Below are 27,445 nucleotides of genomic sequence, written 5' to 3' on the forward strand. Positions count from 1 at the left end.
CTTAATATCAGCAAGCAAACAGGTATAAAATAAGGTGAAATGGACTCTACTCTTGAGCAATAAATGCATGTTTATCTGTGTCAGGTTCCTCTTTATTAATAAGTTAACAGTATAAAGACTTTTCCTTATCATGCATATGTTTCTCTGTAACAAATTAATCTCCAAGATTCTTTTGGAGTCTCTGCTATCCTTGCCAAAGCTGGTCTTGCAGTAATTGTTGCTTGAGAAGAGAAGATTACCCTTGAGTCTAGGTCTTAGTCATGTTAATTGTAGATAAGGAGCTATCATTTTTCCCTGACATTAGAATGGCTTAGGGATGTTTGATTCAGTTTCCTTTACAAATTAAACCTAGTGTTTAGGAAAAAGAGTCAAAGATAGTTTGTATATTTATGCCTACCTCATAACAACAAGGATTCACATGTACTGATCCATGAAATGCTGAAAACAACACACTAAAGGGAAATCCAGAGTCCCTGAAATCCAGCAAGTTTAAGTCCCCATTGCACATACCTGTACCATGTACTTTAAGGTCAGAGCACTCATAAAGTCATAGAAATTGAGACCTTGGCAATGCAAAATGACATTAGAGCTCATCTAGCCTAAGCCAGAAGACTGTGCTCCATCCTAGCAAGCCTTGTAGAGGAGTGAAAGGGTACAAAGCAGAGAATCAGAAAACCTGGGTTCTAGGCTTGAGAATTTAATTTCTGCTATTAATAGATCTTGGGCATGTCCCTTAACCTCTATTTGTCTTCACCGCACAGAGATATGTTGGGACACAAACTAGAAAATACTTATGGACTCTATGAGTAGTGAAAATGAATTATTATTACTATCATTATCACTGCTTATAGTAGGAAGAGCATTATTGCTATGAGACTTTCTGATCATTTAAGTAGAACTAGACTATATTTTACCTCTCTACTCTCTGTAGAGAAAAGTTTGGCATGCCAAGTTTGAAATAAATGAGATTCAATAGCACATTTTTAATGTGCTAAAATATTTTCAAATGCTTTCCAGTGCCATTTGCATGTAAACAATTTGCTAATTAGAGATAAATTATTCAGTTATTAAAATAGGCCCTACAGTATATATATATCTGGTAGTATTTTAGTGGTTGCTTTTTCTTATTTTACTTCAAAATTATTGATTTGTATTTCTTCAAAAGTATTTTATTGTAGACTTGTTTTTTGCCAATTGACTTGTCCTCACTTCATACTCCATTCCTCCTGAATATTCTGAATCAATAAATCTTTAATGAATTAGTTTATCTAACGCTTGAAACAACTTTTAACTCTAAAGCCTGAACTGTTGGTGCTGCCTGGGTCTCTGCCTGCAATGAGCCATTGCATTCAAGACACAAGGGCAATATTCTAACACAGTGACTGTTCATCTTCCAAGATGCATATTGGAAAAATGTCCCAGTGAACTATAGCTTATCCATTCTAATTGCAAGAAGCAATGATAGGCACATTGTATAACACTGAATAATCCCCAAATCATTCATGTATATCAGACTTCAGAGTCTGGTGTTTGCATTTATATTTCATATGATAGTTATCCTATTCAATGAACAATTCATTTTCAATGTTACAATGAATCCTCACCCTAACTCAAGGACATGGTGCAGAGAAAAGAACCTAGACTAAGTCAATTCGAATCCCATTTCTACTAACGATTAGGTGTGTAACATTGAGCAAGCTGCCTCACCTCTCCAGACCTACTTTGCTGGTAGACATTAAGATCAGGTTAAAAATTAGAATGTCTTAGAGTTCTTTTCTTATTTCTATTTCCTGCGCAATATCTCCCTGTCTACTCTTAATGAAAATAGTGTTTTATATTCCTGACCAAAGTACCTTTTATTTTTTCTTTTAACTTTTATTTTAGGTTAAGAGGTACATATGCCTTTTTATGCTCTCTCAAAACTTTTGGACCTGTGGGCCTACTTTTCTCAGGAGCCCACAGCCAGATGCGTGGCTCCAGTGAAGCAGGAAGCAGAGGCAGAGCACGAGAGGTCCTGTCCCTGCAAGAGCATCTGGGCCAAGAGAAAAGATACAGGAAGAAGGAGTGGAACTGGAAGGAAGAAGTCTCATTTCAGAAACAAAATAGCTCCCCTCCTCTGTTGTAGCTGTTCCTCTGGCAATACAAACTTTCTGATTTCAGGGTCTGCAGCATTCTAGAACTCGAGCACCCAATCAGGACAGGAAAAATATATCATGTTCCTCCACTGGACCCCAAGTTGACAGCAGGCTGTTGTGGGAGCAAGAAGCCCAAATTATCTGGAAGTGAAACACACAGTCACGAGAAGGAGTCCACAGCCGTCCCCGGCCCTAGGTCAGGACCTCTTCAAAACTGCCAGCATGTAGACAGCAGCAGCAGATAGGAGAGTGTGTTGGACTTAACTCTGGGACCTGGAAGCTCTCCCATCACATGAATGAATCCGGCATCAGGAACACTGAGCCCTCTCCCCCAGTCTAATGGAACGGCAGCTCCACAAAGAATCTGGAGGTGACTGCACAGATGTGCTGCTATTGCTTTACTGAACTCTACTGTCAGCTCTATGGCTTTCCACAGCCACAACTTCCTAGATTCACCAATGACCCCTGTCCGCTCTTTGTGACATGGAAGACAGGGAGTGACAAGTGGCTTCATGGCTGCATTGGGACCTTCTCAGCCATGAATCTTTATTCAGGACTCAGGGAATACATGTTAGCCATTGCATTTAAGGACAGCTGATTTCCCCTCCAGTCTGAGAGGAGCTGCCTAAGCTTTTCTGCTCTGTCTCCCTGCATACTAACTTTGAGGATGCTAGTGATTACCTGGACTGGGAGATAGGGGTCCATGGAATTTAAATTGAATTCATTAACGAAAAAGGCATCAAATGTACAGCCTCATTTTCACCTGAGGTTGCTAAGGAACAAGACTCGAGTCAGATCCAAACAATAGAGTCCATGCTCAGGAAAGGTAGCTTTAAGGAACCAATTACCAGCGAATTCAGGAAAATGGTCAAACTCACCAGGTACTAAAGTGAGAAGGTGAAGTACTCTGCAAAACTGCTTCTCGACAGCACTGTTTCCAGAACCATACTCTTCATGCCCCACCCTCTACAATCATTGCTCCTGACACACGGCTGCATGACCAGCCCCACTCCCCTGTGGGCACCAATGGCTGTGACATCACTGGACCAGGTACCTCCTCTTCCTGGTCCAGTTACTTCTATTACGGGACCATTTTCAGCTTTTGTTGCCAAGTCTGCCTCCCCTTAACTGAGGGGTGGTGGGTTACATTGAATGAAACAGAACTTGAGGGGCCCAAGCCTTATCTCAGCCTTCCCTCTGTATGAGGTTCCGGTGGACTGGGGCTCCTCCCTGACTAGTGGGAATGACTGTGTGGCTTCAGAAGAGCCTTGTCTGGTATTTGCCACATGGGTGTTGGCCACACTCTGAAGCTGGAATTGATGATCCAGGAAGGTGGAACACACACACACACACACACACACACACACACACACACACACACATACACACACACCCCTGCAGCTGCCCCAGATCAAGTAGGTGTATTCCCCTGGCAGTCTGGGCAATGGAGACCAACCAGAAACAGGTTTACGTTGTTTCAAATTCCTGTTTTTAGACTTCCAGTTTATTGCATACCAAGAGTTGAAGACAACCCTGATGATACGTTAGTGGATGCCACATTAGGGTTGAATGTGGGGATTACGAGTTCTTTAAGTTCTAGACAGAGACCCACATCAAGATCAGAAGCCTTTTGGATGGCGCTGTAGATCTCATTGCTCAGTAAACCATGGGTATTTTCATTTTCGTCCCACTCTCAGTTGGGTTTTCTGACACATTTCCTGCATTGAGCCTCCTGATTACTGAACAGACCTCCATGGCGTAGCCTGCTGAGGAATGGAATGAAGACACCCAGGGGAAGGTGTGATGTCACCACTGCACACAGGCGTGAAAGGAGAGGCCTCCTCCCTACCACTTATCTGCCTCACTCTCCTACTGGCAGCAGTGCCTGTAGTTGGACCTGTGTTCTTAGAAACATAGATGGGCAAACAAGCAGTTGATTTAGGCTTTAGGAGGACACACCGTAGGAGAGAATGCAGGGTCTCTGAGCTGGTTTTCTTTTCAGGCAGACATCCCGAGGGACCACTACGCAGGGGAGTCCCTTTCTCTAGTTTGCCTGTAGAAGTAGGAAGACTGTTGATATTCTAGTCCTTTCAGCACTTTACAACATAGCTGTGTAATTTCACAAGGCGGATCTTTAGCTTGCCTAACAGGTTTGGAATCTTCACCCCACCAGGGCAAATTTCCAAATAGCTTGTTTTAATCTAGGCCATTCCAACTTTCCTGTGACGTATTTCCCCTTTTTATTGTTGCTAATTTCCATATTTCTGTCAGCAAGTTTTCTTCTCCCCTTGCTTGTTCTTCACTTGTTTGGTGGCAAAGTTCATAGAACTAGGGAATTTGGAAGATGCTTTGAAAACATCATCACAAAGGCACTGCTAAATGATGCGCAGGAGAAGTGGCCAGTGGGAAGAAGGGATCCCAAGGACCTGACACTGGTTTTCAACAACATCTCAGAAAACTCTTCAAGTGGATTGGGTGCCAAGCCAGTGAACACAATGTTTTGATTTAATTATTGTAAAAAGTTGATGTGGTGATGGTGTGGCTTCCCGAAATGGGCAGATATTCAAGTCAGAAGAGCTTTTGCATTTTCGCCTCTGAGGAATGGGGGAGAGGGAGCAGAGGCACATGTGAGAAAGAACACGCGTAATGTTCTAGACATCACCGTCAAGTTTCTGGAAAGGAACGGGCAAGGGTGTGTTGGTTTGCTTGGCACTGTCCTGTGCTGCTCGAGAGGACCTGGGATGTGCAAGGGAAATGTGGTGACAGGGTGCCCAGGCCGCGGCCCCCTCACTGCTGTGCTGGGCAGCCTGCCGTGTTTCTCTTGACAATGTAAATGAAGATGAAGGGATTGTTTTTATGACTTCCTGCTGCTGAGAATAAATGTCTTGTTAAAAACAGATGGGGCAACAGTTACTCTTAGGAGTCATAGATTGATGTCAGGGTGATCAGCTCTGGACTAAGCCACCCACCTCCAGTTTCAAGAATTGTATAGGGCTACACTCATTACTATGCAAGTGTTCTAGGTCAAAAGTTGTGTTTAATTTCAAAAAATAAAGCAAAAAATTAGTGCTAAACTTTCACCCTTAAGCATGCACGCTCAGTGATATTGGCCACGCAAGAATTTACAGTGCCATGCTCCTTAAGCTGATTTTTTTCTTGTAGAAATGTTGGGCCAGGTGCAGTGTCTCATGCCTGTAATCCCAGCACTTTGGGAGGCCAAGGCAGGCAGATCACCTGAGGTCAGGAGTTGGAGACCAGCGTGGACAACATTGTGACACTCCCATCTCCTCTAAAAATATAAAAAATTAGCCAGGCATGGTGACATGCACCTGTAATCCCAGCTACTTGGGAGTCTGAGGCAGGAGAATCGCTTGAACCCAGGAGGCAGAGGTTACAGTGAGCTGAGATTGCACCACTACACTCCAGTCTGGGCAACAGAATGAGACTCCATCTCAAAAAAAAAAAGAGAGAGAAAGCAAAAGCAAAAAGAAAGAAATGTTGCTCTATTTGCTCTATTTATCTTTCCCAATGTATAGATATTTTTTCTTTTATTTGTTTTCTTATTATACTTTAAGTTCTGGGATACATATGCAGAGCATACAGGTTTGTTACATAGGTATACACATGCCATGGTGGTTTGCTACACCATCAATACGTCATCTACATTAGGTATTTCTCTTAATGTTATCTTTCCCCTGGCCCCCAACCCCTGAGAGGCCCCAGTGTGTGATGTTCTCCTCCCTGTGTCCATGTGTTCTCATTGTTTAACTCCCACTTATGAGTGAGAATATGCAATGTTTGGTTTTCTGTTCCTGTGTTAGTTTGCTGAGAATGATGGCTTCCAGCTTCATCCATGTCCATGCAAAGGACATGAACTCATCCTTTTTATGGCTGCAGAGTATTCCATGGTGTATATGTGCCACATTTTCTTTATCCAGTCTATCATTGATGGGGATTTGGGTTGGTTCCAAGTCTTTGCTATTGTGAATAATGCTTCAATAAACATATGTGTGCATGTGTCTTTATAGTAGAATGATTCATAATCCTTTGGGTATATATATCCAGTAATGGGATTGCTGGGTCAAATGGTATTTCTGGTTCTAAATCCTTGATGAATCACCTATCCATCTGACAAAGGGCTAATATCCAATATCTACAAGGAACTTAAACAAATTTACATGAAAAAAACAAACAACTTCATCAAAACGTGGGCAAAGGATATGAACAGACACTTCTCAAAGAAGACATTTATGCGGCCAACAAACATATGAAAAAAAGCTCATCATCACTGGTCATTAGAGAAATGCAAATCAAAACCACAACGAGATACCATTTCATGCCAGTTAGACTGGCAATCATTAAAAAGTCAGGAAACAACAGATGCTGGAGAGGATGTGGAGAAATAATCTTTTACACTGTTGGTGGTAGAGTAAATTAGTTCAACCATTGTGGAAGACTATAGATCTTTTTTATTTCATTTTATTGACCATGGAGTAGGATACCTAGTATTTAAGAAAATGAATAGAAAATTTAAAACGCCAACTGGTGGCAAAAAAAATTCAGTGCCCAATAATCGGGCTGGTTAAGTGCAGCACCACACCAAAGTGGACTCTGGTTTTTGGAGTGAAGAAGGCTTCCTCCCTGCACATTCCCTCATCCTCCCACACAAGTCCAGCAATGGAAATGCTTCAGTTCCTCTTGCCTTGTCAAGAGGAGTCAACCAAGGAAAACTATCTGGCTCCATAAGGAATGAGCACTGTCAGTATCCATCCTGAATGGGGCCTAGTCGGGAAGCACTTCCTAGTCTGGAAGGGTATGGTCAAGGTTGCCTCATAAAAATGTGTGACTGGTGGGTCTCAGGAAAAATGCCAACTCTGGGTCATCCACGTGGCAGTTTTCCATGTGGAGATGCAGCTCCGAGCTGAAACTGAATTGCCTTCCACACACTTGACCAAGGCACTGATGAAGGTGCCTGCTACCCATGGTGTGAGTGGTGGGTTTAAAGAAAAGGGAATATTTTCTGCTGTTTCCTTTGTTCTTGGACTTCTCAAGCTGGAGAGTAGGTAGCCACTGTTTTGTTTTATTTCTTTATTTCTTTATTAGACAGGGTCTCACTCTGTCACCTAGACTATAGTGCAATGGTGTGATCTCAGGTCACTGCAACCTCTGCTTTCCGGGTTCAAGCGATTCTCCTACCTCAACCTCCCAGGTAGCTGGGTTTACAGGCACACACCACCACCCCTGGCTAATTTTTTTGTTTGTGGTAGAGATGGCTTTTCACTATGTTGACCAGGCTGGTCTTGAATTCCTGACCTCAAGTCATGAACCACCGGGTCCAGCCAGTAGCCACTGTTTTCAAGGAACTAGCCCAAATTCTCTGGCTTGGTTTGGAGTTTGTTTCATCCCTAGCCTTTGGAGTGAGTGCCTTTTGGTCTGGAAACTTGGCTTGTCTCATAATAACCCATAGCTAGGACATTCTCTGTAATCATGAATTATCCTTGTTTTACATTAAAAGAGTATGTCTTTGATGGCTAGAGTTTGCACGATTAAATTATTTCCACTGTGAGATTCTTAAACTTTTGCTTCATCATATTAAAATAACTCATATTAGAGGCCCTTTCAACATGAAAGCTTTGTAGGTGAGATAGTATATGTATTTTACTGTTCATAATGAAAATCATCAATACAAAATAAGTCCTGGGTTTTAATTTTAATGCTTTTTACAAAATCTGTTTTCCATGATGTGCGACAGCTATAATTTCGCTAACTGTTGATGTTATTTTCTATAGGGATTCTGGAACCTAGGGAGCTATGTGGTTTTTTTCATTTTCACTTTTAATACCCTGAAGCAAGAGACTATATGACCTTCAGTGCAAAGACTTCAGACCAATTCTTTGTATTACACTTGGTTGCCTCTTAGCTATATAACTCCTGAGTGCAAATCAACAAACTCTTTAGTTAAGCATTGTAGAGAATAAATCATAATGGACTAAAACAACTTTTTAGATCCTGGAGGACTGTGAAGCTGCCACACCAGTCCGTGTATTGCCTACTTACACAAGAGAAAAATAAACTTCCGTTGTGTTAAAAAAAAGAAAAAAAAAATTCGTAGAATTGGTAGAATATTTGGCTTAGCCTTTCATTTAAACAAGAAAAGAAGTCAACAAGTCAATGCTAAGCAAGATATCATCAGGGCAAAAGCATCAATTGAGCTAATTCAAGAAATACCAATATTTTTTCTACCCAGGAAGCCTAAGTTCTAGCCCTTTCTCTGCCATAGACAAATTAAGTGACCTTGGGTGAGTCACTGTTTGGGGTTGTCCTGATGGTATTTCTAGAGTGACAGAGGTTCTGGACACTCACTGTGATCTCTTGTGAGTGCTACTGGTATGATGTAGTATGATTCTATGCAAATGATCTGACATAAGGAAGTCATGTGCTGGGTAATGAACAATATAATCTCCCTCTTAGATGATTGAATGGTGTTATCTTATATTTGAGTTGATAATTAATTTTCTCTGTTTAGAGATTTTTCACCTTTTCTTCACCTTTTGTTTACTATATAATAACTTAAGATTTAAGCTAATCAGCAACTGGTATCCTTATATAAATATTTTTCTCCAAAATTCCTCCAAACTGCCTTCTAAGAGTCAATATGACTGAGGAATATTTTTTTTCTTATTTGTTAATGAATAAGCATCTTCCAAGCCCCCACCCAGACATATATATATATACACACACACACCCCCACACGCATAGATATATACACATTTATGAAGAATGTAATCCATGCTCAGCATTCAGTTTCACATAGCATATTAACATGAGCCTTTCCTGAAAGATTTCTGTATAACATTATCGTTTACATCTTCAGTAGCCAACTTTGTAATGGAAGCAGCTAAGTCACGTATGTTTGCTACTTTGGTCAACACTTCGATTTTTTTTTTTTTTTTTTTTTTTTTTTGCAAAATGGTTGTACCCTATAGATGAGTTCTCAGCAGTAAGCCCATTTAAAATTTTTTATGCCTCATGATCCTGACAACACGTCAAGAGGAGCTGATTTAGGAAAACACAGATTGTTTGCTAATCCCTACCGTGAGTGACTTTCTTACTAATTATTTTTTGACTTTGAACCTTTTAAAAATTTTCTTTGAAGGTAATTATTGTGTGGAAAGATTTTTTTGATTAAGCAAATATTGACTTTAGAACCTGTCTTTAAATCATATTCTTTTTCCAGTGCATGACTAAAATACATTACTTAAAATATTGTTTTCTATGTACTCATTTATGTAGGTTTTGGTATTTACTTACATAGAAGATATTTCTTAGAATTCAGCCTTCTCATCTATTCCCTTATGTTTTAATAGATGCATACAAAGGCACAGAATGCTTGCTTTCTTTATTTTAAGCCTTTAACATTTAAATAATCAGCCTTTCTAAAATGATTGAAAATTGGATCTCTGAGTTTTAATAATCTCATAAGAAGTAAGAACAAAATAATGGAAGTTTTAGTTTGTTTTTTTTTTTTTTTTTTTTTTTGAGACAGAGTCTCGCTCTGTCGCCCAGGCTGGAGTGCAGTGGCTCAATCTCAGCTCACTGCAAGCTCCGCCTCCCGGGTTCACGCCATTCTCCTGCCTCAGCCTCCCGAGTAGCTGGGACTACAGGTGCCCGCCACCTCGCCCGGCTAGTTTTTTTGTGGTTTTTGGTAGAGACGGGGTTTCACCGTGTTAGCCAGGATGGTCTCGATCTCCTGACCTCGTGATCCACCCGCCTCGGCCTCCCAAAGTGGGAAGTTTTAGTTTTTATTGGTCATAGAATCAAATTTATCTGTAGAATAAAATAAGATAGAATGGTTTAATAGAGGGGCTGTATCAAATTACTTTAAATGGAAACTTTAAAAGAACTTGCTTAATTTCTTGCTTAAAAGAACTTGCTTTTTTTTTTTTTGATTAGTTGATTACAGGGAAAATTACAAGTTTCAAACCATACTAGTATACCATTTGAAAAAGGAATAAATTCAAGCCCATTTTTCTCTTTGTATGCCGAACAGATTGCAGGATAGTAATTTCATGCAACAACTACTTTTTTTTTTTTTTTTCTGAGACAGAGTCTCACTCTGTATCCCAGGCTGTAGTGCAGTGGCACAATCTCGGCTCCCTGCAACCTCTGCCTCCCAGTTCAAGCAATTCTCCTGCCTCAGCCTACAGAGTAGCTGAGACTACAGATGCATGTCACCACACCTGGCTAATTTTTTTTTTTTTTTTTTTTTTTTTTTTTTTTTAGTAGAGACAGGGTTTTGCCATGTTAGCCAGGTTGGTCTCGATCTCCTGACCTCATGATCTGCCTGCCTCGGCCTCCCAAAGCGCTGGGATTACAGGTGTGAGCCAGCATGCCTGGCCAACAACTACTTTTGAGTCCTTTTTTGGATGGTCAGCACTGCTGGAAGAAGTGGCACCAGAAGGCTTTTGTCCTCAGGAAGCTGACACAGTAGTCTTGGTGAGATAAGTACCCAGCAACACCTCCAGAATGTATGCATGTTAGCTTTCAAAAAGCAAAACAAGGTAATGAACAATGTTGGTACAAAAGCAATTTTAGAAAGTAAGTCAAAATAATCTGGATTGAGAAAGAGAAAATATGGATTCATGTCCTCATGGCTACTGGAGGTGGGGGAAGAAAGACCAAGCCAAGGGGAGCAGGGAATAAAAGGAGCTTTTTGAGGATATAGACCTCACTGACAGTTTGTACTGAAGTGGGGAACAGGAAGAGATCTCCAGTGCTGGCTGGAAAGGCATTTGAGTGGAATCCAATTCTAGTCATAAGACCAGATTCCAGCCAAGACACTTAAGCAAGTGAGGACTTGTACTGTCTGTCTAAAGACAACATTTTCTATTCAACTCCAGCTGTTGTAGCCATGAGCAAATGCAGATCTGGTGTGTCTAGATCTTCGGATTTTTCAAGACATCCGGACTCATAGATTTTAAAGAAAATGCTCTTAATTTTAAACATTGGCTCCTTTTTAAAAACCACTGCATGAACCAAATTAAAGATGTCTGCTGTCATGATACAGCCTAAAAAGGACCGGTTTGCAATTCTGCACAATCTTGAGAACCACTGGAAGCTTTAAACGTGAGAATGACGTAATGCTAACAGGGAATGAGAGAGAGGATCTTGGTAGTCATGTGAGAAATTAGCAGGAATCAAATCTACACAAAAGTGGATCTGTGGAAACTAGATCTGAGGGTCTAATTTAAAAGAAATGTCCAAAGAAGTGACAGAATTTTGCAAAGTTTATTAGTTCATATATGAAAATAAAATTCATGGAAAGAAGCCTATCCCAAGATCTTGGACTTGAGATTCCAGGATGATGGGGACAGAAAATGGAAAGTTGAGGACTTAGGGGACAATGAGAACCATTTCTTAAATATGTTCCAGTTTTCATTGAGATACACTGGAGGCATATCCTGAAGCAAGTTGGAGATTTTGAACTAATGAGTGGGAGATGTAAATTTCAGAATTGATTAGGTACTTATCTGATCTCCTTTATAAACAATATGTATTTGTACATATTTCCTCTTCTACATATAGAAATCATTTATCATTCATTTTTGAACTTGGGCAAGGTAGCAGATCGGCTTGTTTTCCAAATATGTTCATCCTCTATTTACATATGCATATATTTGTCCATTCATGCATGCATAGTATTGCCAGATTTTGTAAATAAAATGCAGGAAGCCCAGTTAAATTTTGTTTTTAGACAAACTACAAATAATTTTTTGTGTAAGTATGTTCCAAATACTGCATGGGATATTTTATACCAAATATTATTCATTGTTCATCTGAAATCAAAATTTAACTAGGATTCTATGTTTTATCTGTGACCTCTCCATGCATGAAGGCTTCCAGGTCATCATCCTATTTCTCTAGGACCCCAGCCATAGTATTCTTACTTGCCCCTTTGTTTTCACCTTTGCCCCTCTATCTGCCATTTTCCATTCAACAGGCAGGGTGATTTTTAAAACTCTATTTATGTCATCTCCTTGCTTAAAACATTTTAATGGCTTCACTTTCTTTTTTTCTTTTTCTTTTTCTTTTTTTTTTGTTTTGAGACAGAATCTTGCTCTGTCACCCAGGCTGGTGTGCAATGGTGCCATCTCGGCTCACTGCAACCTCTGCCTCCCAAGTTCAAGCAATTCTCCTGCCTCAGCCTCCTGAGTAGCTGAGATTACAGGCGTACGCCACCATGCCTGGCTAACTTTTGTATTTTTAGTAGAGATGGGGTTTCGCCCCGTTGATCAGGCTGATCTCAAGCTCCTGACCTCGTGATCTGCCCGCCTCGGCCTCCCAAAGTGCTGGGATTACAGGTGTGAGTACCCGACCGATGGCTTCACTTTCTACTAAGAATAAAATTCCAACATCTTACCATGATTTTGATCATCTAGTCCATGCTTTCTGCCCAACCTCATTTTGAATGTGCTTTTCTCCACCATAGTGGTTAAGTTTAGCTCCTTTACCCTCTTAATTTTTTTCAAACCACTCAAACTGGTTTGTACCCTAGGACTTTTGCACTTGCTGTGCTCTTTGCTTGGGATGCTGCTTCTCCCAGATTTTGTTCGTAGGGCTCTTTATCATCAGTTAAGTCTTAACTCCAATGAGACCTCCTTAGAGAGGCCTCCCCTGGTCACTCTTATCTAAAGATGAGTTTCTCAACCTCTACGCTATTGAGATTTTGGATTGTCTAATTGTTTGTGGTTGGCTGTCCTGTGCATTGTGAGATGCTTAGCATCCCTAGCCTCTGTAAACTAGATGCCTTGTCAGTGACAATAAAAAATGTCTTTAGGTATCACCAAATGGCCTCAGGGACAAAATAATCCCTGGTTGAGAATCGCTAAAGCAAACGGCCCCCTTCCATTTTATTTCTATTACACTATTATATTTACCTAACTTCACAGCACTTCTGACTGTCTGCATTCATTCTATTTGCATTTGTTACTTGTTCAACATCTTTTTGTTTGTTTGTTTGTTTGTTTTTGTTTTTTTGAGACAGAGTTTCGCTCTTACTGCCCAGGCTGGAGTGCAGTGACACAATCTTGATCTCGGCTCACTGCAACCTTCGCCTCCTGAGTTCAAGAGATTCTCCTGCCTCACCCTCCCAAGTAGCTGAGATTACAGGCATGTGCCACCATCCCAGCTAATTTTTGTATTTTTAGTAGAGATGGGGTTGCACCATGTTGGCCAGGCTGGCCTCGAACTCCTGAGCTCAGGTGATTCGCCCACCTCAGCCTCCCAAAGAGATGGGATTACAGGTGTAAGCCACCACACCTGGCCTCAACATCTCTTTTTATCCCTCACTAGAAGTGAAACTTAATATGTGGAAGATTTGGTCTGTTTTATTCACCAGTCTATCGAAATTTTCTAGGACCATGCCTGGCACATAGGGGTGATCAATAAACATTTATTGAATGCATGCCAAATAACCTAATATTGACAAGCTAACATGTCCCAGGTACTGTTAGGCTTAGGTGGCATAACAATGAATAAGACATTATCCATGGTCTCTTATCTTGGTATCTTATATAGAAGAGCAGCCTTGAGCTCCTGGAGAAATGTAATAAAAATTACAGGCCCTACAGGCTACTGACACCTTTTATAAGGTCCAGGGAGGCTAACCATGATATGGTGCATGAGTCAGTCCCATACAACAAAGAATTTTTCTGCCTCCTAAAGAACATTGTGCCTGAGAGAAACACTGGCTGAGCCATTGAGGGTTCACTTGCAGAGCTGGGAATACCATCACTGGGCACAGACCACGTGGAGGAGAACTGGGGAAGGGAATTTCACAAATGAAATTTAGGGTACTCTTAGCAGAGAACAGTCAAATACTTGGAAGAAACAATGCATGTCTTTTACAATGGGATAACTGTATCAATGGGAAGTTACTGAGGACTTTCTTTGAATATGGAGCTTAAATGATTGCATGGAAAAATGTTTATTTAGACCATATTTGTTGTACTATATTACTAATTAACGTATTAAGTGTGATTCAATATAATTGCTATTAATGATAACATAAATTTCTGGACTATACTTGGCACTATTATAGAGGCTTTTTTTCTTTCTTTTATAGGGTTTAGTTATATTTTAATGTAAACTTAAAAAAAGTAAAAGTCTGTCATACCTGCTAAGAAGTTATAAGTATGCAATTCAACACATTTTTAAAAATTTTTAATTGACAGAAAAATTATACGCATTTACTGAACACAATATGATATTTTCAGGTATACACACATTGGTAAAATGACTAAGTAGCTAATTAACATATCCATTATCTTACATAGCTATTAGTTTATATCCACTCTTCTAGCATTTTTCAATAATACAATATATAATTAACTCTAGTCACCATGCTGTATAGTAGACTTCTTGAAGTTATTCCTCCTATCTCACCAAAATTGTATATCCTTTGACCAACATCTCTCCTCCTTCCCTAACCTCCCCAGCCCCTGGTAAACACCATTCCCTACTCTCTATTTCTGTGAGATCAACCTTTTTGGTTCCACATATAAGTAAGATCATGCAGTGTTTGTATTGCTGTGCTTTGCTTATTTTACTTAACGTTTTCCAAATTCATCCGTGCTGTAACAAATGGCAGGGTTTGCATATATTTTATGGTTGAATAGTATTCCATTGTGTGGATATATCACATTTTCTTTGTCCATTCATCCACTGATGGACACTTAGTTGACTCCATATTATGACTTTTGTGAATAATGCTCCAATAAATATGAATACTGTTTTAATTATCTTTGGATATATACCAGTAGTGGGATTCCTGAATCATATGATAATTCTGTTAAGTTTTTTTCATAATGGATATACTAATTACATTCCCATCAACAGTATACAAGGGTTTATTTTTTCCCACATCCTTGCTAGTATTTTTTCTTGCTAGTTTCTTTTGTCTTTTTGATAACAGTCATTATCTTGTTAGGACTTTTGCTAGTATTAGTATCTTGCTAGTACTTTTGCTAGTATCTTTTGTCATTCTGATAATATAATAGTCATTCTAACTGATATCTAATCTAAAAGATATCTTATTATGGCTTTGATTTAAATTTCCCTGATTAGTGACATTCAGCATATTTACTATAGTTCTTGGCTATTTCAATGTATTTTTTTTCTAGATAATGTCTAGCTCTGTTGCCCAGGCTAGAGTGCAGTAGTGCAATCTTGGCTCACTGCAATCTCCACCTCCCAGGTTCAAGCTATTTTCCTGCTTCAGCCTCCTGAGTAGCTGGGGCTACAGGCATGCACCACCGTGCCTGGCTAATTTTTGTATTTTTAGTAGAGACAGGTTTTCACCATGTTGGCCAGGCTGGTCTCAAACTCTTGACTTCAAGTGATCAGCCCACCTCGGCCTCCCAAAGTGCTGTGATTACGGGCATTAGCCACCGTGCCTGGCCTTGAATGTCTTCTTTTGAGAAATGTCTATTTAGACCTTTTGCACATTTTTGAAGCAGATTGTTTTATTATTATTCAGTTGTTTGGGTTCCTTATACATTTTGGATACTAATCCATTGTCAGATGTATGGTTTGCAAATACTTTCTCCCCTTCTGTGGCCTGTCTCTTCACATGATTGTTTTCTTTGCTGTGCAAAAGCTTTTTAGTTTGATGTAATCCCATTGGTCTATTCTTGCTTTTGTTGTCTGTGCTTTTGGGGTCATATTTAAAAAGTCATTGCCCAGACCAATGTCATAGAGCTTTTCTCCTAATATTCTTCTAATAGTTTCATGTCTTCCAATGAAGTCTTCAATCCATTTTGAGTCGATTTTTATATATAGTATGTGATAAGGGTCTAATATCATTTTTCTATATGTAATTGTCTTTTTTTTATTTCACCACTATTTATTAAGGAGACTTTCCTTTTCCCATTGTGTGTTCTTGGAACCTTTGTTGAAGGTCAGTTAACTGTAAATGTGTAGATTTATTCCTGGGTTCTTTCTTCTGTTCCATTGATCTGTGTCTGTTTTTATGCCAATACCATGACATTTTTGTTCTTGTAGCTTTGTAGTATATTTTCAAGTCAGGTACTATGATGCCTCCAGCTTTATTTATTTATTTATTTATTTAGTTTTTACTCAACATTTCTTTGGTTATTCAGGTTTTTTTGTAGGTTGCACATACATTTTAGGATTTTTTTTCTATTTTTGTGAAGAATGTCTGATATTTTGATGGGGATTGCATTGAATTTGTAGATTGTTTTGGGGACTGTTTTAGTCCATTTTGTATTGCTCCAACAGAATACTAGAGACTGAGTAATTTATAAAGAAAATAGGTTTCTTTAGCTCATTCTTCTGCAGACAGGGAAGTTCAAGGTTGGGCAACTGCATCTAGCAAAGGCTTCATACTGCATCATTACAAGGTGGATGGCATCACCTGGCAGGGGCATGTGCAAGAGCAACTGGAAGCATGCCAAGATGAGACCAAATCCAACAGGTGGCTTCACTTTATAACTACCTACTCTTGTGGTAACTTATCTAGTCTTGCAAGAGTGATAACTAATACTTTCCTGAGAGATGGCATTATTCCCTTAATGAGGGTGAATCCTTCATGATCCAAAGGCCTATTAAAGTCCCACTACCTCTCAGTACTGTTACATTGGGAACCAAGCTTCAACATGTATTTTGGTGGGGACAAATTCTGTTTAAACAATAGCAAGTTGTATGGACAATTTAACAGTATTAATTTTTCTGAGCTATGAATACAGGATATCTTTCCATGTATTTGTACTATCTTCAATTTCTTTCGTCAATGTTTTACAGTTTTCAGTATGGAGATATTTTACCTGCTTGGTTAAATTTATTTCTAATTGTTTTATGTTTTGATGCTATTTTGAATAGAATTATTTTCTTGATTTCTTTTTCAGATAGTTTGCTCTTAGTCAATAGAAAGTGTTTATTTTTATATGCTGATTTTATATCCTACAACCTTACTGAATTTGCTTATTATTTCTAACAGTCTGTATGTGTGTCATGTGTGTGTAGTCTTTGCAAACAGGGACAATTTCCTTTTTTTTTTTCCAGTTTAGACACTTTTTTTTTCTTGTTTAATTGCTCTAGCTAGCTAGAATGTCCAATACTATGTTGAATAGAGTGAAGAGAGTGAGCCTCCTTGTCTTGCTCTGAATCTTTGAGTTAAAGCTTTGAAGTGTTCCTATTGAGTATAATGTTAGCTTTGGGTTTGTCATCTATGGCCTATATTGTGTCGAGGTACATTTTTTCCATACCTAATCTGTTGAGAATTTGTGTCATGAAAGGATATTGAATTCTGTCAGATACTTTTTCTGCATCTGTTGAAGTGATTATATGGATTTTGCCCTACATTCTGTCAATGTGATGTGTCACATTTGCTGATTTACATAAGTTGAATCATCCTTGCATCTCTGGGATGAATTTCATTTGATCATGGTGAATGATCTTTTAAATATGCTGTTGAATTCAGTTTGCCAGTATTTTGTTGATAATTCTTGCATCTGTATTCATCAGGTATATTGGTCTGAATTTTTCTTTTTTGTAATATGTTTATGTTTAGTATCAGGGTGATGCTGGCTTTACAATATTTTTTAAAAAGTGTTTCCTCCAGGCTGGGCCTGGTGGCTCACGCCTGTAATTCTAGCACTTTGGGAGGCCGAGGCAAGTGGATTGCTTGATCCCAGGAGTTCAAGACCAGCCTGGCCAACGTAACAAAACCCTGTCTCCACTAAAAATACAAAAAATTAGCCAGGCATGGTGGCATACACCTATAATCCCAGCTACTCCAGAGGCTGATGCAGGAGAATCACTTGAATCTGGGAGGCGGAGCTTGCAGTGAGCCAAGATCGCACCACTGCATTCCAGCCTGGACAACAGAATGAGACTCCATCTCAAAAAACTAAAACTAAAAATAAAACAATAAAATAAAATAATAAAATAAAAATTAAAAGAATCTTTTCCTTCTGTTAAATTTTTGGAAGAGTTTGAAAAGAATTGTTTTTAGTTCTTCATTAAATGTTTGATAAAAGTCAGCAGTAAAGCCACCAGGTCCTGGGCTTTTTGTTGATTAGAGATTTTTTATTACTGATTCAATCTCCTTATTGATTTTTGATCTGTTTAAATTTTCTATTTATTCATAATTCAGTCTGAGTAGATTGTAAGCATCAAAGAAATTATGCATTTCTTTTAGATTATCCAGTTTCTTATGTATAATTGTTCATAAAAGTCTCTTATGATCCTTTCATTTCTGTTGTGTCAGTAATGTCTCCTTTGTAATTTCCAATTTATTTGGGTCTTCTTTCTTTTTTCTTATTACAGCTAAACTTTTTATCTATTTTGTTTATATTTTCAAAAAAACAAATTTTAGTTTTGTTAGTCTTTTAAACTGTTTTTCTTGACTCTGTTTTATTTATTTCTGTTTGGATCTTTATTATTTTCTTCCTTCTTATAAACTTTGGCTTACTTTTTGCATTTTTGCCTAATTTCTTGCAGCTTTAGATTATTGTAGACCTTTCTGTTTTTTTGATATGGGTGTGTAGTGCTATAAACATCACTCATGTAATTGCTTTTTCTGTATCATATAGATTTTGACATGTTGTGTTTCCATTTCCATTTATCTCAAGAATTTTTTTATTTTAATTTTTTTTATTTTTTGTGGATACATAGTAACCATATATATTTATGGGTTACATGAGATATTTTGATATGGCATGCAAAGCTTAATAATCACATCAGTGTGATGGGGTATCCAACATCTCAAGCATTTATCCCTTGTGTTACAAACAATAACAATCCAATTATATACTTTTAATTATTTTCAAATATATAATTAAATTACTTTTGACTATAGTCACCCTGTTGTGTCAGCCAATACTGGGTCTTATTCATTCTTTCTGTATATATTTTTTTAACCCATTAACCATCCCCACTTTCCCTCCCATCATACCCTTTCTAACTTCTGGAAACAATCCTTCTGCTATCTCCATGAAATCAATTATTTTAATTTTTATCTCCTACAAATAAGGTATAAGATGTGAAGTTTGTCTTTCTGTGCCTAGTTTATTTTCACTTAACATAATAATCTCCAGTTCCATCCATGTTGTTGTAGATCACAGGATCTCACTTTTTATGGCTGAATAATACTCCATTGTGTATATGTACCATGTTTTCTTTATTCATTCATCTGTTGATGGACACTTGGGTTGCTTACAAATCTTGGCTAATGTCAATACAATAGTGCTACAATAAACACGAGAGTGCAGATGTCTCTTTGATGTACTGATTTCCTTTCTTTTGGGTTTATACCTAATAGTGGGAATGGTGGATGGTATAGTAGCTCTATTTTTAGTTTTTCGAGGAACCTCCAAACTGTTTTTCATAGTGGTTGTACTAATTTACATTCCCACCAACAGTGTATGAGGACTCCCTTTTCTCTATATTTTCACCTGCATTTGTTATTGCCTGACTTTTGGATGAAAGCACTTTTAACTGGGGGGAGATGACATTTCATTGTAGTTTTGATTTGCATTTCTCTGATAATCAGTGACATTTAGCATATTTTCATATACTTTTTTCCATTTCTATGTCTTCTTTTGAGAAATGTCTATTCAGATCTTCTGGCCATTTTTAAATTGGATTATTAGATTTTTTTTTTTTCTTGTAGAGTTGTTTGAACTCCTGTTATATTCCAGTTATTAATTCATTATTAGATGGGTAGTCGGCAAATATTTTCTCCCATTCTTTGGGTTATTGCTTCACTTGATTAATTGTTGATTATTGCTGTGCTGTGTATAAGCTTTTTAACTTGATGAGATTCCATTTGTCCATTTTTGCTTTGGTTGCCTATACTTGTGGGTTATTACTCAATAAATCTTTACCTAGTCAAATGCCCTGGAGAGTTTCCCCAATGTTTTCTTTTTAGCAGTTTCATAGTTTGAAGTCTCATATTTAAGTCTTTAATCCATTTTGATTTTATTTTTGTATATAGTAAGAGAAAGGGGCCTAGTTTCATTCTTCTGCCTGTGGATATCCAGTTTATCAAGTACCATTTATTGAAGAGACTATCTTTTCTCCAGTGTATGTTTTTGGTACCTTTGTCAAAAATGAGTTTTTGTAGGTGTATGGATTTGTTTCTGGGTTCTCTATTTTGTCCCTTTGGTCTAGATGTCTGGGTTTGTTTTTCTGTTTTGTTTTGTTTTGTTTTGTTTTGTTTTTTGCCAGTACCATGCCTTTTTAGTTACTATATCTCTGTAGTATAATTTGAAGACAGATAAGATGATTCTTCTAGTTTTAGTATTTTTGCTCAGCATAGCTTTGACTATTCTGAGTATTTTGTGGTTCCACATAAATTTTAGGGCACTTTTTTCTATTTCTGTGAAGAACATCACCGGTATTTTGATAGGGATTGCATTGAATCTGTAGATTGATTTGGGTAGCATGTACATTTTAACAATATTTAGTGTTCTTCCAATCTATGAACATGGAATATATTTCCATTTTTGGTGTCCTCTTCAATTTTTTTATCAGTGTTTTGTAGTTTTCACTGAAGAGATCTTTCACTTTTTTGGTTAAGTTAAATTCTACGTATTTAATTTTATGTGCAGCTATTGTAAATGGGATTACTTTTTTATTTCTTTTTCAGACTGTTCACTGTTAGCATATCAATATGATACTGATTATATTATATGTTGATTTTGTATCCTGCAACTTTACTGAATTTATCAATTCTATCAGTTTTTTAGTTAAATCTTTAGGGTTTTCCAAATATAGGATCATTTCATCTGCACAGAAGGACAATTTGACTTCTTCCTTTTCAAATTGGATGCCCTTTGTATCTTTCTCTTATCTAGTTGCTCTAGCTAGGACTTCCAATACTATACGTAGTAACAGTAGTAAAAGGGGCATCCTTTTTGTGTTCCTGATCTTAGAAAAAAGGCTTTTAGTTTTCCTCTATTCAGTATGATGCCAGCTATGGGTCTGTCATGTAAGGTTTTTATTATGTTGAGGTATGTTACTCCTATACCCAGTTTTTTGAGGGTTTTTCTTATGAAGGAATATTGAAATTTACCAAATGCTTTTTTAGCATCAGTTGAAATCATCAGATGGTTTTGTACTTCATTCTGTTGGTATAAGATATCACATTAACTGATGGGCAATTGTTGTAGCATCTTTGCATCCCTAAGATAAATCCCATTTAATCATGATGAATGGTCTTTTTAATATGTTGTTGAATTTGGTTTGCTAGTATTTTGTTGAGAATTTTTGCATCCATATTCATCAAGGATAATAGTCTATAGTTTTTTTTCCTTGATGTGTCTTTGAGTTTGGTATAAAGGTAATACTATCTCATAACCCATTATTTTAAGCTGATAACAACTAAACACTGTTCGCATAAACAAATAAACAAGCAAAAAAAAAGCTAACAAAATGTCTATGCCTTGACTTCATCCCTTCTCTTGCTTTTTAACTTTGTGTTATTTCTATTTATATTAATATCTTATTGTACTATGTCTGTCTTTAAAAAGTTGTTGTAGTTATTTTTGATTGGTTCATTGTTTAGTCTTTCTACTTAAGAAAAGCATAGTTTACACACCACAATTACAGTATTATGATATTCTGTGTTTCTCTGTGTACTTACTATTACCAGTGAGTTTTGTAATTTCAGATGATTTCTTTTGGCTCATTAACATCCTTAACTTTAAGACTGAAATACTCCCTTTAGCATTTCTTGTAGGACAAGTCTGGTGTTGACTAAATTCCTCAGCATTTTATTTATTTATTTATTTGTTTATTTATTTAGTCTGAGAAAGTCTTTATTCCTCCTTCACGTTTGAAAGATAATTTCACTGAATATACTATTTTAGGGTACAAGTTGTTTTTTTTTTTTTCCTTAAGCACTTTAAAAAGGTCATGCGACTCTCTCCTAGCCTGTCAGGGTTGCACTAAAAAGTCTGTTTCTAGATATATTGGAACTCCACTGTCTGTTACTTGTTAATTTTCTCTTGCTGCCTTTAGGACCCTTTCTCTATCCTTGACCTTTGGGAGTGTGATTATTAAATGCTTTAAGGTAGTCTTCTTTGGGTTAAATCTTCTTGGTGTTCTATAAACTTCTTGTACTTGGATATTGATATATTTCTCTAGGATTGGGAAGTTCTCTGTTATTATTCCTTCGAGTAAACTTTTTACCCCTACCTCTTTTTCTACCTCTCTTTAAGGCCAATAACTCTTAGATTTGCCCTTTTTAGGACATTTGCTAAATTCTGTAAGTATGCTTCATTGTTTTTATTCTTTTTTCTTTTTTGTCTCCTTTGACTATGTATTTTCTTTTTTCTTCTTTTTTTTTTTTTTTTTTTTTTTGAGATGGAGTCTTGATCTGTCTCCCAGGCTGGAGTGCAGTGGTGTGATCTTGGCTCACTGCAACCTCTGCCTCCCAGATTCAAGTGATTCTCCCGCCTCAGCCTCCTTAGTACCTGGGATTCTAGGCACACACAACCACACCCAGTTAATATTTTTTTTATTTTTTTTATTTTTAGTAGAGGTGGGGTTTCACACTGTTGGCCAGGCTGGTCTTGAACTCCTGACCTGAAGTGATCCACCCACCTCAGTCTTTTGAAGTGCTGGGATTACAGGCATGAGCCACCGTGCCCGGCTGACTGTGTTTTTTCAAATAACCTGTCTTCAAGCTCACTAATTCTTTCTTCTACTTGATCAGTTCTACTATTAAAAGACTGATGTGTTCTTCCGTATGCCCACTTCATTTCTCAGCTCCAGAATTTCTACTTGATTCTTTCTACTTTTTTCAATCCTTTGTTAAATTTATCTGCTAAAATAATTCATTTCTTCTCAGATTTATTTTGAATTTTTTTTTGCTTTTTGAGGTACATATATATTTATAATATCCTCTTGCTGAATTGACTCCTTTATCATTATGTAGTGAACTTCTTTGTCTCTTTTTGCAGACTTAAATTCTATTTTATCTGATACATGCATAGCTATTCCAGTCCTCATTTGGCTTCCATTTGGATGGAATATCTTTTTCCATCCTTTTACCTTTAGTCTATGCTTGTGTATACTCACTAGTGAAGTGAGTCTCTTCTAGGCAGTTTATAAGTGGATCTTTTTTTGTTTTTGTTTTTGTTTTGAGATGGAGTTTTGGTCTTGTTGCCCAGGCTGGAGTGCAATGGTGCAATCTCAGCTCACCACAACCTCCGCCTCCCAGGTTCAAGCAATTCTCCTGCCTCAGCCTCCTGAGTAGCTAGGATTACAGGCACGTTTCCCCATGCCAGGCTAATTTTGTATTTTTAGTAGAGACAGGGTTTCTTCATGTTGGCCAGGCTGGTCTCAAACTCATGACCTCAGGTGATCCATCCGCCTTGGCCTCCCAAAGTGCTGGGATTACGGCGTGAGGCACTGCACCTGCCCAGGGTCTTTTTTTTTTTTTTTTTTTTTTTTTTTTTTTTTTAAGAGAGAATATAATATATTAACATTCAAGAGAGCATTCATATGTGAGGACTTACTACTGCCATTTCATTCATTGTTTTCTAGTTGTTTTGTAGATCTTTTCTTTCTTTCTGTCTTCCTTTGTGACTAGGTGATTTTCTCTAGTGGTACAGTTTGATTCCTTGCTTTTTATTTTATGTGTATCTACTATAGACCTCTGCTATATAATTACCATGAGACTTAGAAAATATATCTTGTAGCTATAAAAGGTTATTCTAAACTGATGAGAACTTTGATCACACTCTGACACACACACATGTACAGACACATAAGATATGCTTTTACACCACTCCCTTTTCCCACATTTTGAATATTTAATGTCATGATTTCTATTGTTTTGTATTTTATATCATTTAACAAATTATTAGAGCTATATTTATTTTTAATAGTTTTGTCTTTTAACCTTTGTACTAAAGGTATAGTGATTTACACACCACCATTATAATATTAGAGTATTCTGAATTTCATTGTGTACTTACTTTTACCAGTAAGTTTTATACTTTCAGGTATTTTTGCATTACTCATTATCATTTTTTTCTTTAAATTTTAAGATAGCATTTCATCTAAGACGTTTCTGGTACTGATGAACTTCCCTAGTATTTGCTTGCCTGGGAAAGTTTTTATTTCTAATTCCATTCTGAAGGAGAGCCTTATGGCTACAGAATATTTGGTTGGTAGTTTTTCTTTTTTTCTCTTTAGAACTTTGTTGTTTTTGTTTTGTTTTGTTTTTTAGACAAGGTCTCACTCTGTCACCCAGGCTGGAGTGCAGTGGCACAATCATACCTCACTGCAGCATCAACCTCATGGGCTCAAGTGATCCCCCAGCTGCAACCTCCTCAGTGACTGAAACTACAGGCATGCACCACCATGCCTGGCTAATTTTTGTAGAGATGGAGTCTTGCTATGTTGCCAAGGCTGATCTCAAACTCCTGGCCTCAAGCAATACTCCTGTCTTGGCCTTACTAAGTGCGAGGATCCTTCAGAACTTTGAATTTATCATCCCATTTCTCATGACCTGTAAGATTTCTCCTGAGAAGTTTGCTGCTAGGTGTATTAGATGTATTAGAACTCTTTTATATATATATATATATTTTTTTTTTTTCTCTTGCTGCTTTCAGGAATTTTTTTCTCTCTCTTTTTTTTTTTTTTAATTTTGACAGTATGATTATAATATGTCTTAGGGTAGTCTTATTTGGTTTGAATCTGATTGGTGACCTTCAGCCTGGATATTTACATCTTCTTCCAGGTTTGGAAAGTTTTCTGCTATTAGTTCTTTAGATAAGCTTTATAGCCCTTTATCTTTCTATTCTCCCTCTTACATTCTTATGACTTGAATATTTGCTTTTTTAATGTTGTTTCGTGAATCCTTTCTGCCTTTTCTTTCTTTTTTATTTTTCTTCTTCTGACTATATTTTTTCAAATAACCAGTATTCAAGTACACAGGTACTTTTTTTCCATGATCAATTCTGCTGTGATGTTCTCTATTGCATTTTTCATTTCTTTTATATTTTTTTCAGCTCTAGGATTTCCGTTTGATTTATTAAAAAAAATTCCAAGCTCTCTATTCAATTTCTTATTCTTATCATTTATTGTTTCCCTGTTTTGAATTAAAACAATTTTTTTTATTTCAATGGCTTTGGAGATACAAGTAGTTTTTGATTACATGGATGAATTGTATATTGCTGAGGTTAGGGCTTTTAGTATACCTGTCAACCAAATAGTGTACATTGTACTCAATAGGTCATTTTTCATCCTTTGCTCACCTTCCACCCTCTCCCCTTGTGAATCTCCAGCATTTACTATATCACTCTGTATGTCTTTCGATATCCATGGCTTAGCTCTCATTTACACATAAGAACATATGGTATTTGGATTTCCATTTCTGTGTTACTTCACCTAGGATAATAGCCTCCAGCTCCATCCAAGTTGCTATGAAGACATTATTTTGATTTTTTTTTAATGGCTCAGTAATATTCCGTGGTGTGTGTATATACATGCTGTGTGTATATTATATTTTCATTATTAACTCATCAGTTGATGAGCACTTAGGTTGATACAGTATCTTTGAAATTGTAAATTGTGCTGTAATAAACATATGCAGGCAGGTGCCTTTTTGATATAATGACGTCTTTTTCTTTAGGTAGATACCCAGTAGTGCGATTGTTGGATCAAATGGTGTATCTACTTTTATTTCCTTGAGAAATCTCCGTACTGCTTTCCTTATAGGGTGTGCTAATTTACGTCACCAGCAGCAGTGTATAACCTTTCCCTTTTCACTACATCCATGTCAACATCTGTCATTTTTTGACTTTTTAATAATGGCCATTCTGTTATTATTAAAAAGTCAAAAAACAACAGATGCTGGCAAGGTTGTGGAGAAAAAGCAACGTTTGTACACTGTTGGTTGGTGTGTAAATTTGTTCAATTATTGTGGAAGACAGTGTGGTGATTCCCCAAAGTCCTAAAGACAGAAATACCATTCAACCTAGCAATCCCATTACTAAATGTATACCCAAAGGAATGTAAATTTTTCTGCTATAAAGACACACACTTGCATATGTTCATTGCAGTACTATTTATAATAGCAAAGACCTAGATTCAACCTAAATGCCCCTCAATGATAGCCTAGATAAATAAAATGTGGCAGATGTACACCATGTAATATTATGCAGCCATAGAAAACAAACAAACAAAGTGAGAGCATATTCTTTGCAGGGACATGGATAGAGCTGGGGACCATTATCCTTAGCAGGAACAGAAAATGAAATACCACGTATTCTCACTTTTAAATGTGAGCTAAATGATGAGAACACGTGGACACACAGAGGGGAACAACATACACTGGAGCCTATTGGAGGATGAAGGGTAGGAGGAGGGAGAAGATCATGAAAAATAACTAATGCATACTAGGCTTAATACTGGGTGATTACATAATCTGTATAACAAACCCCATGGCACAAGTTTACCTATGTAACAAACCTGCACATGTACCCCTGAACATAATATAAAAGCTAAAGAAAAAAAAAAAAGGTCATTCTGGCTAGGTGAGGTAGTATCTTATTGTGGTTTTAATTTGCATTTTCCTTATGATTAGTGACATTAAGCATTTTTCATATTTTTTGCCATTTGTATAGTTGCTTTTGAGAAAAACATGAACAGATATGTCTGTTCATGTTATTTCCATACATTTTAATGAGGTTATTTAATTTTTTTTCTCGATGATTTGAGTTCATTGTAGATTCTGGATATTATTTCTTTCTCAAGTGTATAGTTTGCAAATATTTTCTCCATTTCCGTAGGGTGTCTGTTTACTCTGTGGATTATTTCTTTTCCTGTGCTTTTCAGTTTGGCTATATCCTATTTATTTATTTTCACATTTGTTTTTGGAGTCTTAAGTTATAATTTTTTTTACATGGGCCAATATCCAGAATATTTTTTCCTAAGTTTTCTTCTAGAATTTTTTTGATTTAAGATCTTATATGTCAGTCTTTATTCCATCTTGAATTAATTTTTGTATCTGGTGACAAATAAGGATCCAGTTTTATCCTTTGGCATGTGGCTATTTAATTTTCCCAACACCATTCACTGAATAGAAAGTCGTTTCCCCAGTGTAGGTTTTTGTCTGCTTTGTCAAAGATTAGTTCGTTGTACATATTTAGCTTTATTTCTCTGTGTCTGTCCTGTTCCATTGGTCTGTGTGTCTGCTTTTATATCAGTGCCATGTTGTTTTCATTACCATAACCTTGTATTGTAATTTGAAGTTAGATAATGTGATGCCTCTA

The 27,445-nt window shown here is 37.2% G+C and overlaps 1 protein-coding gene and 1 pseudogene across 1 annotated transcript in view; both read left to right on the top strand.

Annotated features, from left to right (window-relative positions):
• The window catches only part of HS6ST3 (heparan sulfate 6-O-sulfotransferase 3), a 761,225-nt gene that overhangs the window by 484,472 nt on the left and 249,308 nt on the right, over positions 1 to 27,445 (top strand). The window lies entirely within an intron of this gene.
• Positions 1,698 to 3,120, top strand: LOC107127963 (AMMECR1-like protein pseudogene; annotated as a pseudogene).

Source organism: Macaca fascicularis, chromosome 17 (assembly GCF_037993035.2).
Source record: "Macaca fascicularis isolate 582-1 chromosome 17, T2T-MFA8v1.1".
Taxonomy (NCBI): Eukaryota; Metazoa; Chordata; class Mammalia; order Primates; family Cercopithecidae; genus Macaca; species Macaca fascicularis.